This window comes from Salminus brasiliensis, chromosome 15 (assembly GCF_030463535.1).
Source record: "Salminus brasiliensis chromosome 15, fSalBra1.hap2, whole genome shotgun sequence".
NCBI classification, from domain to species: Eukaryota; Metazoa; Chordata; class Actinopteri; order Characiformes; family Bryconidae; genus Salminus; species Salminus brasiliensis.
Window position 1 is genome coordinate 30,925,936 of NC_132892.1, and position 11,045 is coordinate 30,936,980.

Here is an 11,045-nt window from a genome sequence, read left to right on the forward strand (position 1 = left end):
TTAACCCTTATATACATTAACCCCTATATACATTAACTATTACATACATTAACTATTACATACATTAACCATAACATACATGAACCCTTATATACATTAACCCTTATATACATTAACCCCTATATACATTAACTATTACATACATTAACTATTACATACATTAACCATAACATACATTAACCCTTATATACATTAACCCTTATATACATCAACCCCTATATACATTAACTATTACATACATTAACCATAACATACATTAACCCTTATATACATTAACCCCTATATACATGAACTATTACATACATTAACCATAACATACATTAACCCTTATATACATTAACCCCTACATACATTAACCATAACATACATTAACCCTTATATACATTAACCCTTATATACATTAACCCCTACATATACATTAACCCCACATACATTAACCATAACATACATGAACCCTTATATACATTAACCCTTATATACATTAACCCCTATATACATTAACCCTTACATACATTAACTATTACATACATTAACTATTACATACATTTACAGGCAGACACTCTCACTGACCACTTACTTTATGTTTATTTGGGTTTATTCTAATGTTATATAGAGTTAATTACAGGTAGACACTCACTGAGCACTGACTTTATGTTTATTTGGGTTTATTCTAATGTTATATAGAGTTAATTACAGGTAGACACTCTCACTGACCACTGATTTTATGTTTATTTGGGTTTATTCTAATGTTATATAGAGTTAATTACAGGTAGACACTCTCACTGACCACTGACTTTATGTTTATGTGGGTTTATTCTAATGTTATATAGAGTTTTACAGGTAGACACTCTCACTGACCACTGACTTTATGTTTATGTGGGTTTATTCTAATGTTATATAGAGTTTTACAGGTAGACACTCTCACTGGCCACTGACTGTATGTTTATTTGGGTTTATTCTAATGTTATATAGAGTTAATTACAGGTAGACACTCTCACTGGCCACTGACTGTATGTTTATTTGGGTTTATTCTAATGTTATATAGAGTTAATTACAGGTAGACACTCTCACTGGCCACTGACTGTATGTTTATTTGGGTTTATTCTAATGTTATATAGAGTTAATTACAGGTAGACACTCTCACTAACCACTGACTTTGTTTATTTGGGTTTATTCTAATGTTACATAGAGTTAATTACAGGTAGACACTCTCACTGGCCACTGACTTTATGTTTATTTGGGTTTATTCTAATGTTATATAGAGTTTTACATGTATAAACACACTCACTTATGAGACTCGCTAAGCCTTTTGCATGTGAGAGCGTAGAGCTGTTAGAGCGTTTTATTGGCCGTCATAAAACATGTCATGTACCTGAAAACATGGGTGAAGTGGAGGGGGGAAGTGAGGTCGTGGGTTGCTAGCGGAGGTATGTGTTTATACGGGCTGAAGTTGCTGCTACATTTCCAAAACAGTTCAGCACAAAGTCTCTTGGTGTTTTGAGGCACTCCAGTACTTCATCGACTGACATGAGAGTTATAGTTTTGTATATTTTCTTTTGCACACTCTCACACACACACACACACACACACACACACTATGTGGACAAAAGTACTGGGACATCAGCTCATTCATTGTTTCCTCTGAATAAAGATTTTGGAACATTGCTGTGAGGATTTGATTGCATCTCCAACACCCGGCTCATCCCATAAATACTGGATAAAGCACCATCATTCCAGAGAACACAGTTAGTCTTCCACTGCTCCACAGCTTCTCAATGCTGGGGGGCTTTATTTATACCCCTCTAGCCCACGCCTGGCATTAGGCTGCATGGTGCCAATGGGGTCATGATGTTTATCTGCTCCAGAGAGTCCTATTCTATTGGCAGTACTTCTTCTCTACAGTGACCAGACTTGTGTGTGCATTTGCACATCTGTGTCAGCAATGAGTGCAACTTAAAGTAGCTGAATGCATTCATTAGAAAGGTGGCCATAATTTTTTGGACAAATAGTGTATCTGTTTACCCACGCTTTCTGTAGCTTTAGCATGTTTGGAAATTCTCAGGAAGTCTGATCTTGAGTTCGGAATGTTCTTCTGCTGAAGATATGTCAGTTTCCATGTGTCTGGCTGTTCTTCAGAAGCAGGACAGGCCCTGTGGGGTAATCGAAATGGTTTCCCCGGGTTTGTTTTGTAACAGTGTTGGTGAAAGAGCAGTGCTGTGTTCACCTCCCGTCTTCTCCGAAGCTCCTGCTGGGTGGAGTAGTCCGAACTCCTGTAAAGCTTCAGCTGCTTCTGAGAAAAAGGACTGCAGTGGAAGTAATCACCTGACCAAAAAACCCGAGCCTAGGAGCAGCTTAACCCTGAAGTTCTGAGTTCCTTATATAGAATAGGAGATAGCTCATCTAGTCCCTGTAGAGACGTACTGCTGCCAATAGAACAGGACTATTCTCTGCAGAACAGAGAATGAACATGAACCTACTGGTACCATGCTACCTAATGCCAGACGTGGGCTAGAGGGGTATAAATAAAGCCCCCCAGCATTGAGGAGCTGTGGAGCCTTGGAAGACTAACTGTGTTCTCTGGAATGATGGATGGTGGAGCTCTGGACAGTAGAGACAGTCACTCCAGCAAAAGCAGGATCAACTCTTTTTAATACCCTTGATTTCAGAAGAAACAGTGAATGAGCAGGTGTCCCAATACTTTTGTCCCTATAGTGGATCTTAAGTCTCTTGAAAGTCAAAAGTAGTACAACTGTTTATCTGGAGTCAGGATGTCATGAGTTCAAGAGACTCAAACTCTCACCCAGAGACTGAAGACTCGACTCAGAGACTCGAGACTTCACTCAGAGTCACAAGCCTGAGACACTGAGACTCTGAGACCAGACTCAGACTCGTACACCAGAGACTCGAGACTCCACACAGAGTCACAAGCCTGAGACTCTGAGACCCGACTCAGATTCGTACACCAGAGACTCGAGACTCCACACAGAGTCAGAAGCCTGAGACTCTGAGACCAGACTCAGACTCGTACACCAGAGACTCGAGACTCCACACAGAGTCAGAAGCCTGAGACTCTGAGACCCGACTCAGATTCGTACACCAGAGACTCGAGACTCCACACAGAGTCAGAAGCCTGAGACTCTGAGACCAGACTCAGACTCATACACCAGAGACTCGAGACTCCACACAGAGTCAGAAGCCTGAGACTCTGAGACCAGACTCAGACTCGTACACCAGAGACTCGAGACTCCACACAGAGTCACAAGCCTGAGACTCTGAGACCCGACTCAGATTCGTACACCAGAGACTCGAGACTCCACACAAAGTCAGAAGCCTGAGACTTGAGACCCGACTCAGATTCGTACACCAGAGACTCGAGACTCCACACAGAGTCACAAGCCTGAGACTCGAGACCCGACTCAGATTCGTACACCAGAGACTCGAGACTCCACACAGAGTCAGAAGCCTGAGACTCGAGACCCGACTCAGATTCGTACACCAGAGACTCGAGACTCCACACAGAGTCACAAGCCTGAGACTCGAGACCCGACTCAGATTCGTACACCAGAGACTCGAGACTCCACACAGAGTCAGAAGCCTGAGACTCGAGACCCGACTCAGACTCATACACCAGAGACTCGAGACTTGGCTCAGACTCAAACCTGAAAGACTTGAGACCTGACTCAGACTTGCACCCCAGAGACTCGAGACTCCACTCAGAGTCACAAGCCTGAGACTCTGAGACCAGACTCAGATTCGTACACCAGAGACTCGAGACTTGGCTCAGACTTGCATCACAGAGATTTGGGAGTCAGCTCAGACCTGGACCTCAGAGACTCCAGACTTGACTCAGACTCTCACCCCGAGCCTCTGAGCTCCTGAAAGCGTGAAGCTCTCTGTGAGCAGCCCCGGGTTGGAGCACTGTGGTCTGTTAAAGTGATGGACTGCGTCTGCCGGGGCTGTTTTGTGCTGCAGTGATTGAACACTATGAAAGAACATGTGGATTTACAGCCGTCTTCTCCGCGCTGGGAACACACACTCCCTCATTCCCACACTGACACCATTCTGCCTCCTGACACCACCGCCACACACCAGCCAGCTCCGCAGCCCCTGCAGTAGAAGCACCTCGTGAGTGTGTATCACTACAGGTGCAGATGAGGGATCTCTGTGTCTCTCTGGAGTCAGGGTCAGGAAACCCACAATCTGCACAAAAGGGACACTGTACACTATATGTCCAAATTTGTGGACACATCCTTTAATGCACGCACAGATTCTCTATCTTATTCTCTCTCCCTCTTTTTCCTCTCTCTGTTTGTGTCTCAGTCTTTCTCTCTCTTTTCTCTCTCTTTCTCTCACTCGTCCTCTTACTTTTTTCTTTCTGTCTCCTTTTAATTTTCTTGGTCTGTCTCGGTCTCTTTTTGTCTTTTCTCTCTCTCTCTGTTTCACTTTTTCTTTCTGTCCTTGTCTCTCTCTTTTTCTTTCTCTCTCTCTCTCTCTCTTTTCTTTCTCTCTCTTTTTATTTCTTTCTCTCTCTTCTCTCTCTCTTTTTCTTTCTCTCTCTCTTTCTCTCTCTCTCTCTCTCTTTTCTTTCTCTCTCTTCTCTCTCTCTCTCTCTTTCTTCTCTTTCTCTTTTCTTTCTTTTCTCTCTCTCTCTTTTCTTTCTCTCTCTTTTTCTTTCTGTCCTTCTCTCTCTCTCTCTTTTCTTTCTCTCTCTCTTCTCTCTCTCTCTTTTCTTTCTCTCTCTTCTCTCTCTCTCTTTTCTTTCTCTCTCTCTCTTTCTTCTCTTTCTCTTTTCTTTCTTTTCTCTCTCTATTTTCTTTCTCTTCTCTCTCTCTCTCTTTTCTTTCTCTCTCTCTTCTCTCTCTCTCTTTTCTTTCTCTCTCTCTCTTTCTTCTCTTTCTCTTTTCTTTCTTTTCTCTCTCTCTTTTCTTTCTCTTCTCTCTCTCTCTTTCTTCTCTTTCTCTTTTCTTCCTCTTTCTCTTCTCTCTCTCTCTCTCTTCTCTTTCTCTTTTCTTTCTCTTTCTTTTTTTTCTGTCCTTGTCTCTCTCTCTCTCACCACCTCTCTATCTATATTTTTGTTCTCTCTTTTTCTTTCTGTCTTTGTCTCTCTCTCTCTTTCTCTCTCTCTCTCTCTCGCTCTCTCTCTTTCTCTCTCTGTGTGGACTATCAGCTAGAGTGGGCCGTTGGGAATTCCTGCAGTAGTGGTCCCAGCGGTCGGTCTATCCCTGTTACTGACCCCAAACACGATGTGGTCCGGTGTCTGTTTTCCGCTGGTTCTTCCTCCTGACATCTCCGTACAGAGATCAGACCGGGATCTGATCGGATCATTCGGAGGCACTCAGCACTTTGCTCTGCTCTGTTGGATCAGGTCTGAAATGAGCTTCATGTTGTTCTGTAAAAGATGATTTATGAAGAAGCAGATGCAGTGTGTGTGTGGAACGTGTTTGGATGGCAGTTTGGCTGTGCTGGGAGCAGCTGGTGTGTGTGCAGTGTGTAGAGGGACACTTTGAATGTAGATGTTTGGAGGATTTGGGTTTTTTGGAAAGTGTAATTCCGACCTAATTCCAGCCCTACATGCATTACCCACAATGCCTACTTTCTACAGTCGGGATTCCTGCAGTTACAAGGATTTGCCCCCCCAACCCAACCCCATTCTCCTTTTCTCTCTCTCTCTCTCTTTCACTCTCTCTCCCCAGCTAACATGTCCATGTGGGGCCTGTATGGGGAGCCCAGCTGGGATCCAGAACGTTCCACACTGGCCCCACATAAGGATGCCCACCAGGGTCAGTGATGGGACCAGGAGGGGGTAAACATAGACCCCATCTGGGTTGTACACTGCTCATGGGGCCTAGATGGGATCCATGTGGGATTAAGGTGGGGTGTAACAATGGGGCCCATTTGGGAAGCCCAAAAAACACATGTACAAACCCACTGCCCACCTGGAACCCACCTGAAACCCACCTAGCCCACTGTCCACCCATGTGAGCATCTCTCTCTCGCTCTCTCTCTCTCTCTCTCTGTCAATCACTCGCCAGGATTCCCAGAACAATTTTACATGCAGGGCCACAATAACATGGATTTGTTCCCCTCTTATCTCTCTCTCTCTCTCTCTGGGCGAGTCAGGTCAGCGCACAGTGTTATGGATTATTAAAGCAGTATTAAAGTCTCAGGCTAAGATGATGCTTCTCTATAAACCAGTCAGTCTGACTGACCTCAGATCAGCATGAGGTGTGATATAAATCATACTGATGTGAATATGGCAGATAAGAGCAGGAAAAGAGGAACTGCCCCGTCCATGCCCCGCCCACCCAATGGCCCTTTCTTACCACCTGGTGCTCGGCTGAACAGCCGTCACCTTCAGCTGATAAAATTTTTGTATGCTTCATATTTATTGTGTGTGTGTGTGTGTGTGAGAGAGAGAGAGAGTGTGGGAGGAGGAAGTGAGCTATTGTTAGCATGACAGCAGTCCAACTCCACCTCCTTCTAAACAGCTTCTACACTGTTGGTTCTTCAATGCTCAGGACCCCTCAGAACGGACCACCACACAGCAGACTGTAGTGTTTGGGTGGTGGGTCAGCATTCTCAGCACTGCAGGGAGGACACTGACTGACTGACATGGTGGTGGTGGTGAGTGTGTTAGTAGTGTATGTGTTGGGCTGGTGTTGGGCAGATGCAGCAGTGCTGCTGTAGTGCTTAAACACCTCAACGTCACTGCTGGACTGAGAACAGTCCAGAACCTGAAATATCTGGCCAGCAGCGTCCTATGATGAAGCATTAGAGGATGACCAACACCAACAAGCCATGCAGCAACAGATCAGACAGCTCCTGTCCCTGACTTTGCTGGGTAGGAGTGTCTAATAGAGAGTGGACAGTGGGCGGACACAGTGTTTGTCTGCTCACTGAAATTGGAGTTGCATGCAAGGCAACAACGAGGCTAATGAATCCACCAGCCAATGCAGTGAGCTAACCCAATCAGAAGGCCGGTGTTTCCATGACTGGCTTGTGACATGGACAAACAGATTGGTGGACATTAATATACTAAGAGAGCTGATGTTGACTGCAGCTGGCGAGAGGGTGGGGGGGTTGAAGTCTGTGACCCCAGACCAATGCAAATGCAGCGCTGGTTGTAGTTACTAAAGCATGCAGTCCTTTTACAGCATCATATCCCACTCATAGCTCATTGAGACAAGCAGAGCCCCTCACCAATGTTTCTAGTGTTCACAGTGGTGGTAAATGGAGCTTGATGTCTGAGAGTATTTAGTACATACAGAGTATTTAGTACATAATATTTTTAGATACAGCGTATTTAGTACATAGTATTTTAGATACATAGTATTTAGTACATTGTATTTTAGATACATAGTATTTAGTACATAGTATTTTTAGATACAGTGTATTTAGTACATAGTATTTTAGATACATAGTATTTAGTACATAGTATTTTTAGATACAGTGTATTTAGTACATAGTATTTTAGATGCATAGTACTTAGTACATAGTATTTTTAGATACAGTGTATTTAGTACATAGTATTTTAGATACATAGTATTTAGTACATAGTATATTTAGATACAGTGTATTTAGTACATAGTATTTTAGATACATAGTATTTAGTACATAGTATTTTTAGATACATGGTATTTAACACAAAGTATTTCAGATACTTAGTATTTAGCTCATAGTACATAATATTTTTAGATACAGCGTATTTAGCACAGTAATTTTAAACACATAGTATTTAGTAATTTTTTATATACAGAGTATTTATGAAATATTAATATAATAGTTTTTTAGTACATATTATTTTCAGTGACAGCATATTTAGTATATAGTATTTTTAGATACATAGTATTTAGTACATAGAATTTTTAGAGTATTTAACACATCATATTTTTACATACATAGTATTTAGCACAAAGTATTTTAGATACTTAGTATTTAGCTCATAGTACATAGAATTTTTATATACACAGTATTTAGTACATATTTTAGCTACAGAGTATTTAATACATGTTATTTTCAATTACAGAGTATTTAGTTTATAGTATTTGTAGATACATAGAATTTAGAACATAGTAATTTTTAGATACAGAGTATTCAGTATTTTTAGATACACGATTTCATGGTGAATATAAATATAAATATAAAGAAAATAAATCTGGTCTAAATTAAATAGTGAAATGTATTTTTACAATAAATCCACGGTGGAGGGATACATGCAGGGTGTAATAAGACAAAAAATAGTCACTAAAAGAATTTGTTTGTTTATTTATTTTTGTACAATTTACCAGTAAATTGTGGATTTTTTTTGCATTGTCATTTGTTTGTTTGTTTTAAAATAGAATTAAAGTCGTAAAGTAGGAATAACATTGCGGACAGTGAACACAAGCCGATGGCCTCTGGCACTACTTCACCTTCATTGTTGCTCATGTTAGCATGTTGGGCTGATCTGTTCTCCTAAGATCCTTCAAGCTCTTAAGCTATGTTGAGCAGCTGTTTAGCTGAAGGTACATTTAAAAGGTTAGAAGAGCTGAAGATCCTCCAGATAATGACATTTATCACCAGATCAGACAAACAGACAAGAGCCTGTTACACTAATGGCCCCTTTACAAGACCATACACACATGCCACTGTTTTACTCAAAATACAAGATGAAAGCAGACCATATACAGAGAGAGAGAGGGCGAGAGAGAGAGTGTTGGTAATGCTGTACATGGCTTTGTTATGCATATAGAGGAAGCTGCACATGCTCTTACATTACAGCAGAAACTGCAAGCGTAACCTTGCTCATTGGTCATGCAGTAAACTGGCCTACTGCTGGCCTACACTCTGAAAAATAAAGGTGCTACAAAGGTTCTTTAAGTGATGCCATAGCAGAACCACTCATATGTGTAAATGGACGTGAAGAACCTTTAAATGGGGTTGGTTCATCTATGGCATCATTCAAAGCACCTTCAATTTGAAGAAAATACATGTAATTGCATCTGTGAACAGCTTTTACAGCTTGCTTTACTCTTTACATTGGGTTTATCATACTCTTAAAAGTACTAGCGCCCCCTACTGGGCCTGTAGGGAACAGAAAACTCCTCAGGTTCGTCACTTGCAGATTAAATGTGAGATGTTCAAGCAGGAGGAATCGCAAACCAGTAGGTTTCCAAACTTTTGATCCAATCTACTGGTTTAAAAAAGGCATGACTACTGCAGGATTTAGCGAGCTTGCTCAGTTTAGCAGGCTGAGGGACATTGCTAGTATACAATGCTCACCTTTGGTCTTGGAAGTGCCCCCAGTGCATTTATTAGTATTTAGGGTTGTTGTTTGGTGTATAAATAGGAAGTGTGTGACTGTGGTTGGGGTGAAAAATGCTCAGATGTAGTGTTACAAGTCTATTTACCACCCTGTTATACATAGCATAGTTTTAACACTGTAACTGCTGCTGTCCTCTCATTGTGTGCTCTCAGTGTGACATGCTGTTCAGCAAGCTGAAGAGATTGTAGCCAGTTAGCTTTTAGCCGTAACCCCCCTTGCTTCCCAGGGTTTGGGTTTGGGTTTACCTAGCATGACCTAGCATTAGCTTTTCGTGTAGCGCAGATCCGGGTCCGTGTTTGCCCTCATTGGCTTTCCATTTTTTAACTTGCTGATTTTCAACCCCTAGCCTGCGGACACTGGCACAGGAAAGGTCCTGGCCCCCTTAGGCCCGGTTTCCGTAGCGACCTGAAGGTGTCTGGAGGTGATCAGCTGTTCTCCAGTATCAACAACACCATATTCCCCTGCAGTCGCTGTTTGCAGTGTGACCGTTTCACCAGCTTTGACTAGAGCTTGGGTTTATGTAAAGTTTCGTATATAAAATGAGTCGAGACTGTGATGTAACAGTTTTAGGGATTTGGAATCGGCCCATTTTCCAGCTGGACCAACAGTGTTTGACGGGTTCATGGTTGGTCAGCTCCATCTACTGAACTCCCATTATTTAACTCTGACAAGATAAACACAGTTCCATGTCCGTAATTTGGACACACTGGTGTCCGCTGGGGTTGGGACGTTGTGGCCGGGGGTTAAGAGGTTAAGAGGTTAAGAGGTATCCCCGCCCTCACACATACATACTGCCACTGTCCTACAGCTCAGGCCTGCTTGAACCCCCAGCCACGACTTGCCCTCCTGCACACATTCAACCAGATGTGTCCAAATTTGGTTCTGGACACGTCGACCAGTAGTGGTAATGAGAGGGCGGGGCCTAAACGGACGTGTTTAAAGCTGTAAAAATCTACACACTGATCATGAAGCAGCTGTAGAAGCAGTACGAAATCCCGACCGGAGACATTTCAGACTCGAGTGTTAGAACGCCCGAAGCCTGCCGATTCTGGCCCAGTTCTGTAAGTGAGAAAACTAGTTTCCTGTTTTCATGGTTTCTGATGGTGTGTGAGTGTGTGTGTGAGTGTGTGTACGTGAGAGAGTGTGTGTGTGTACTTGTGATGAGCTTAAAACACTGCCTGCCCACACACCAATAATAATAAGACTGAGCTGTTCTCATTATCATTAATGGAGTTGTTCTTGCTATGCTACACTGCTGCAGGCCGATAAGTGTGTGTGTGTGTGTGTGTGTGTGTGTGTGTGTGTGTGTCCATGCAGACTTGTCATGCTGAGTTGTACAGATTATTCCATCACTAAATTGCGCAATCAGCTCCACCGTAATCATTCCTTGTCACAAAACTGCCACACAAAAACCTTGTATCTCCATGTTGTTTTTCACTTTTTGACATATTCCGCACCCGTCAGTTGATCTTTACAACGTGTCCAAATGTCATGATGAACGAACCAATAGAAATGCTCCAACATGATTCGTAATAAAATATTTCACCATAGACTTCCATTGAAAGCTAAGAAGGTTTTTCCCTCCCACTGTAAAGTCAGCCCACATCAGCATAGCTAACAAAACAGCAGCCTGAATCACACTGTATGTCCAAATATTTATGGACACCCCTTCTAATAAACGCATTCAGCTACTTTAAGTTGCACCCATTTCCAACACAGATGTGCAAATGCACACACACAG

General features: G+C 42.4%; 1 protein-coding gene across 2 annotated transcripts in view; it reads left to right on the forward strand.

Moving 5' to 3' along the window:
• Window positions 1-11,045, forward strand: part of LOC140536284 (somatostatin receptor type 5) — a 33,363-nt gene that overhangs the window by 12,372 nt on the left and 9,946 nt on the right. The window lies entirely within an intron of this gene.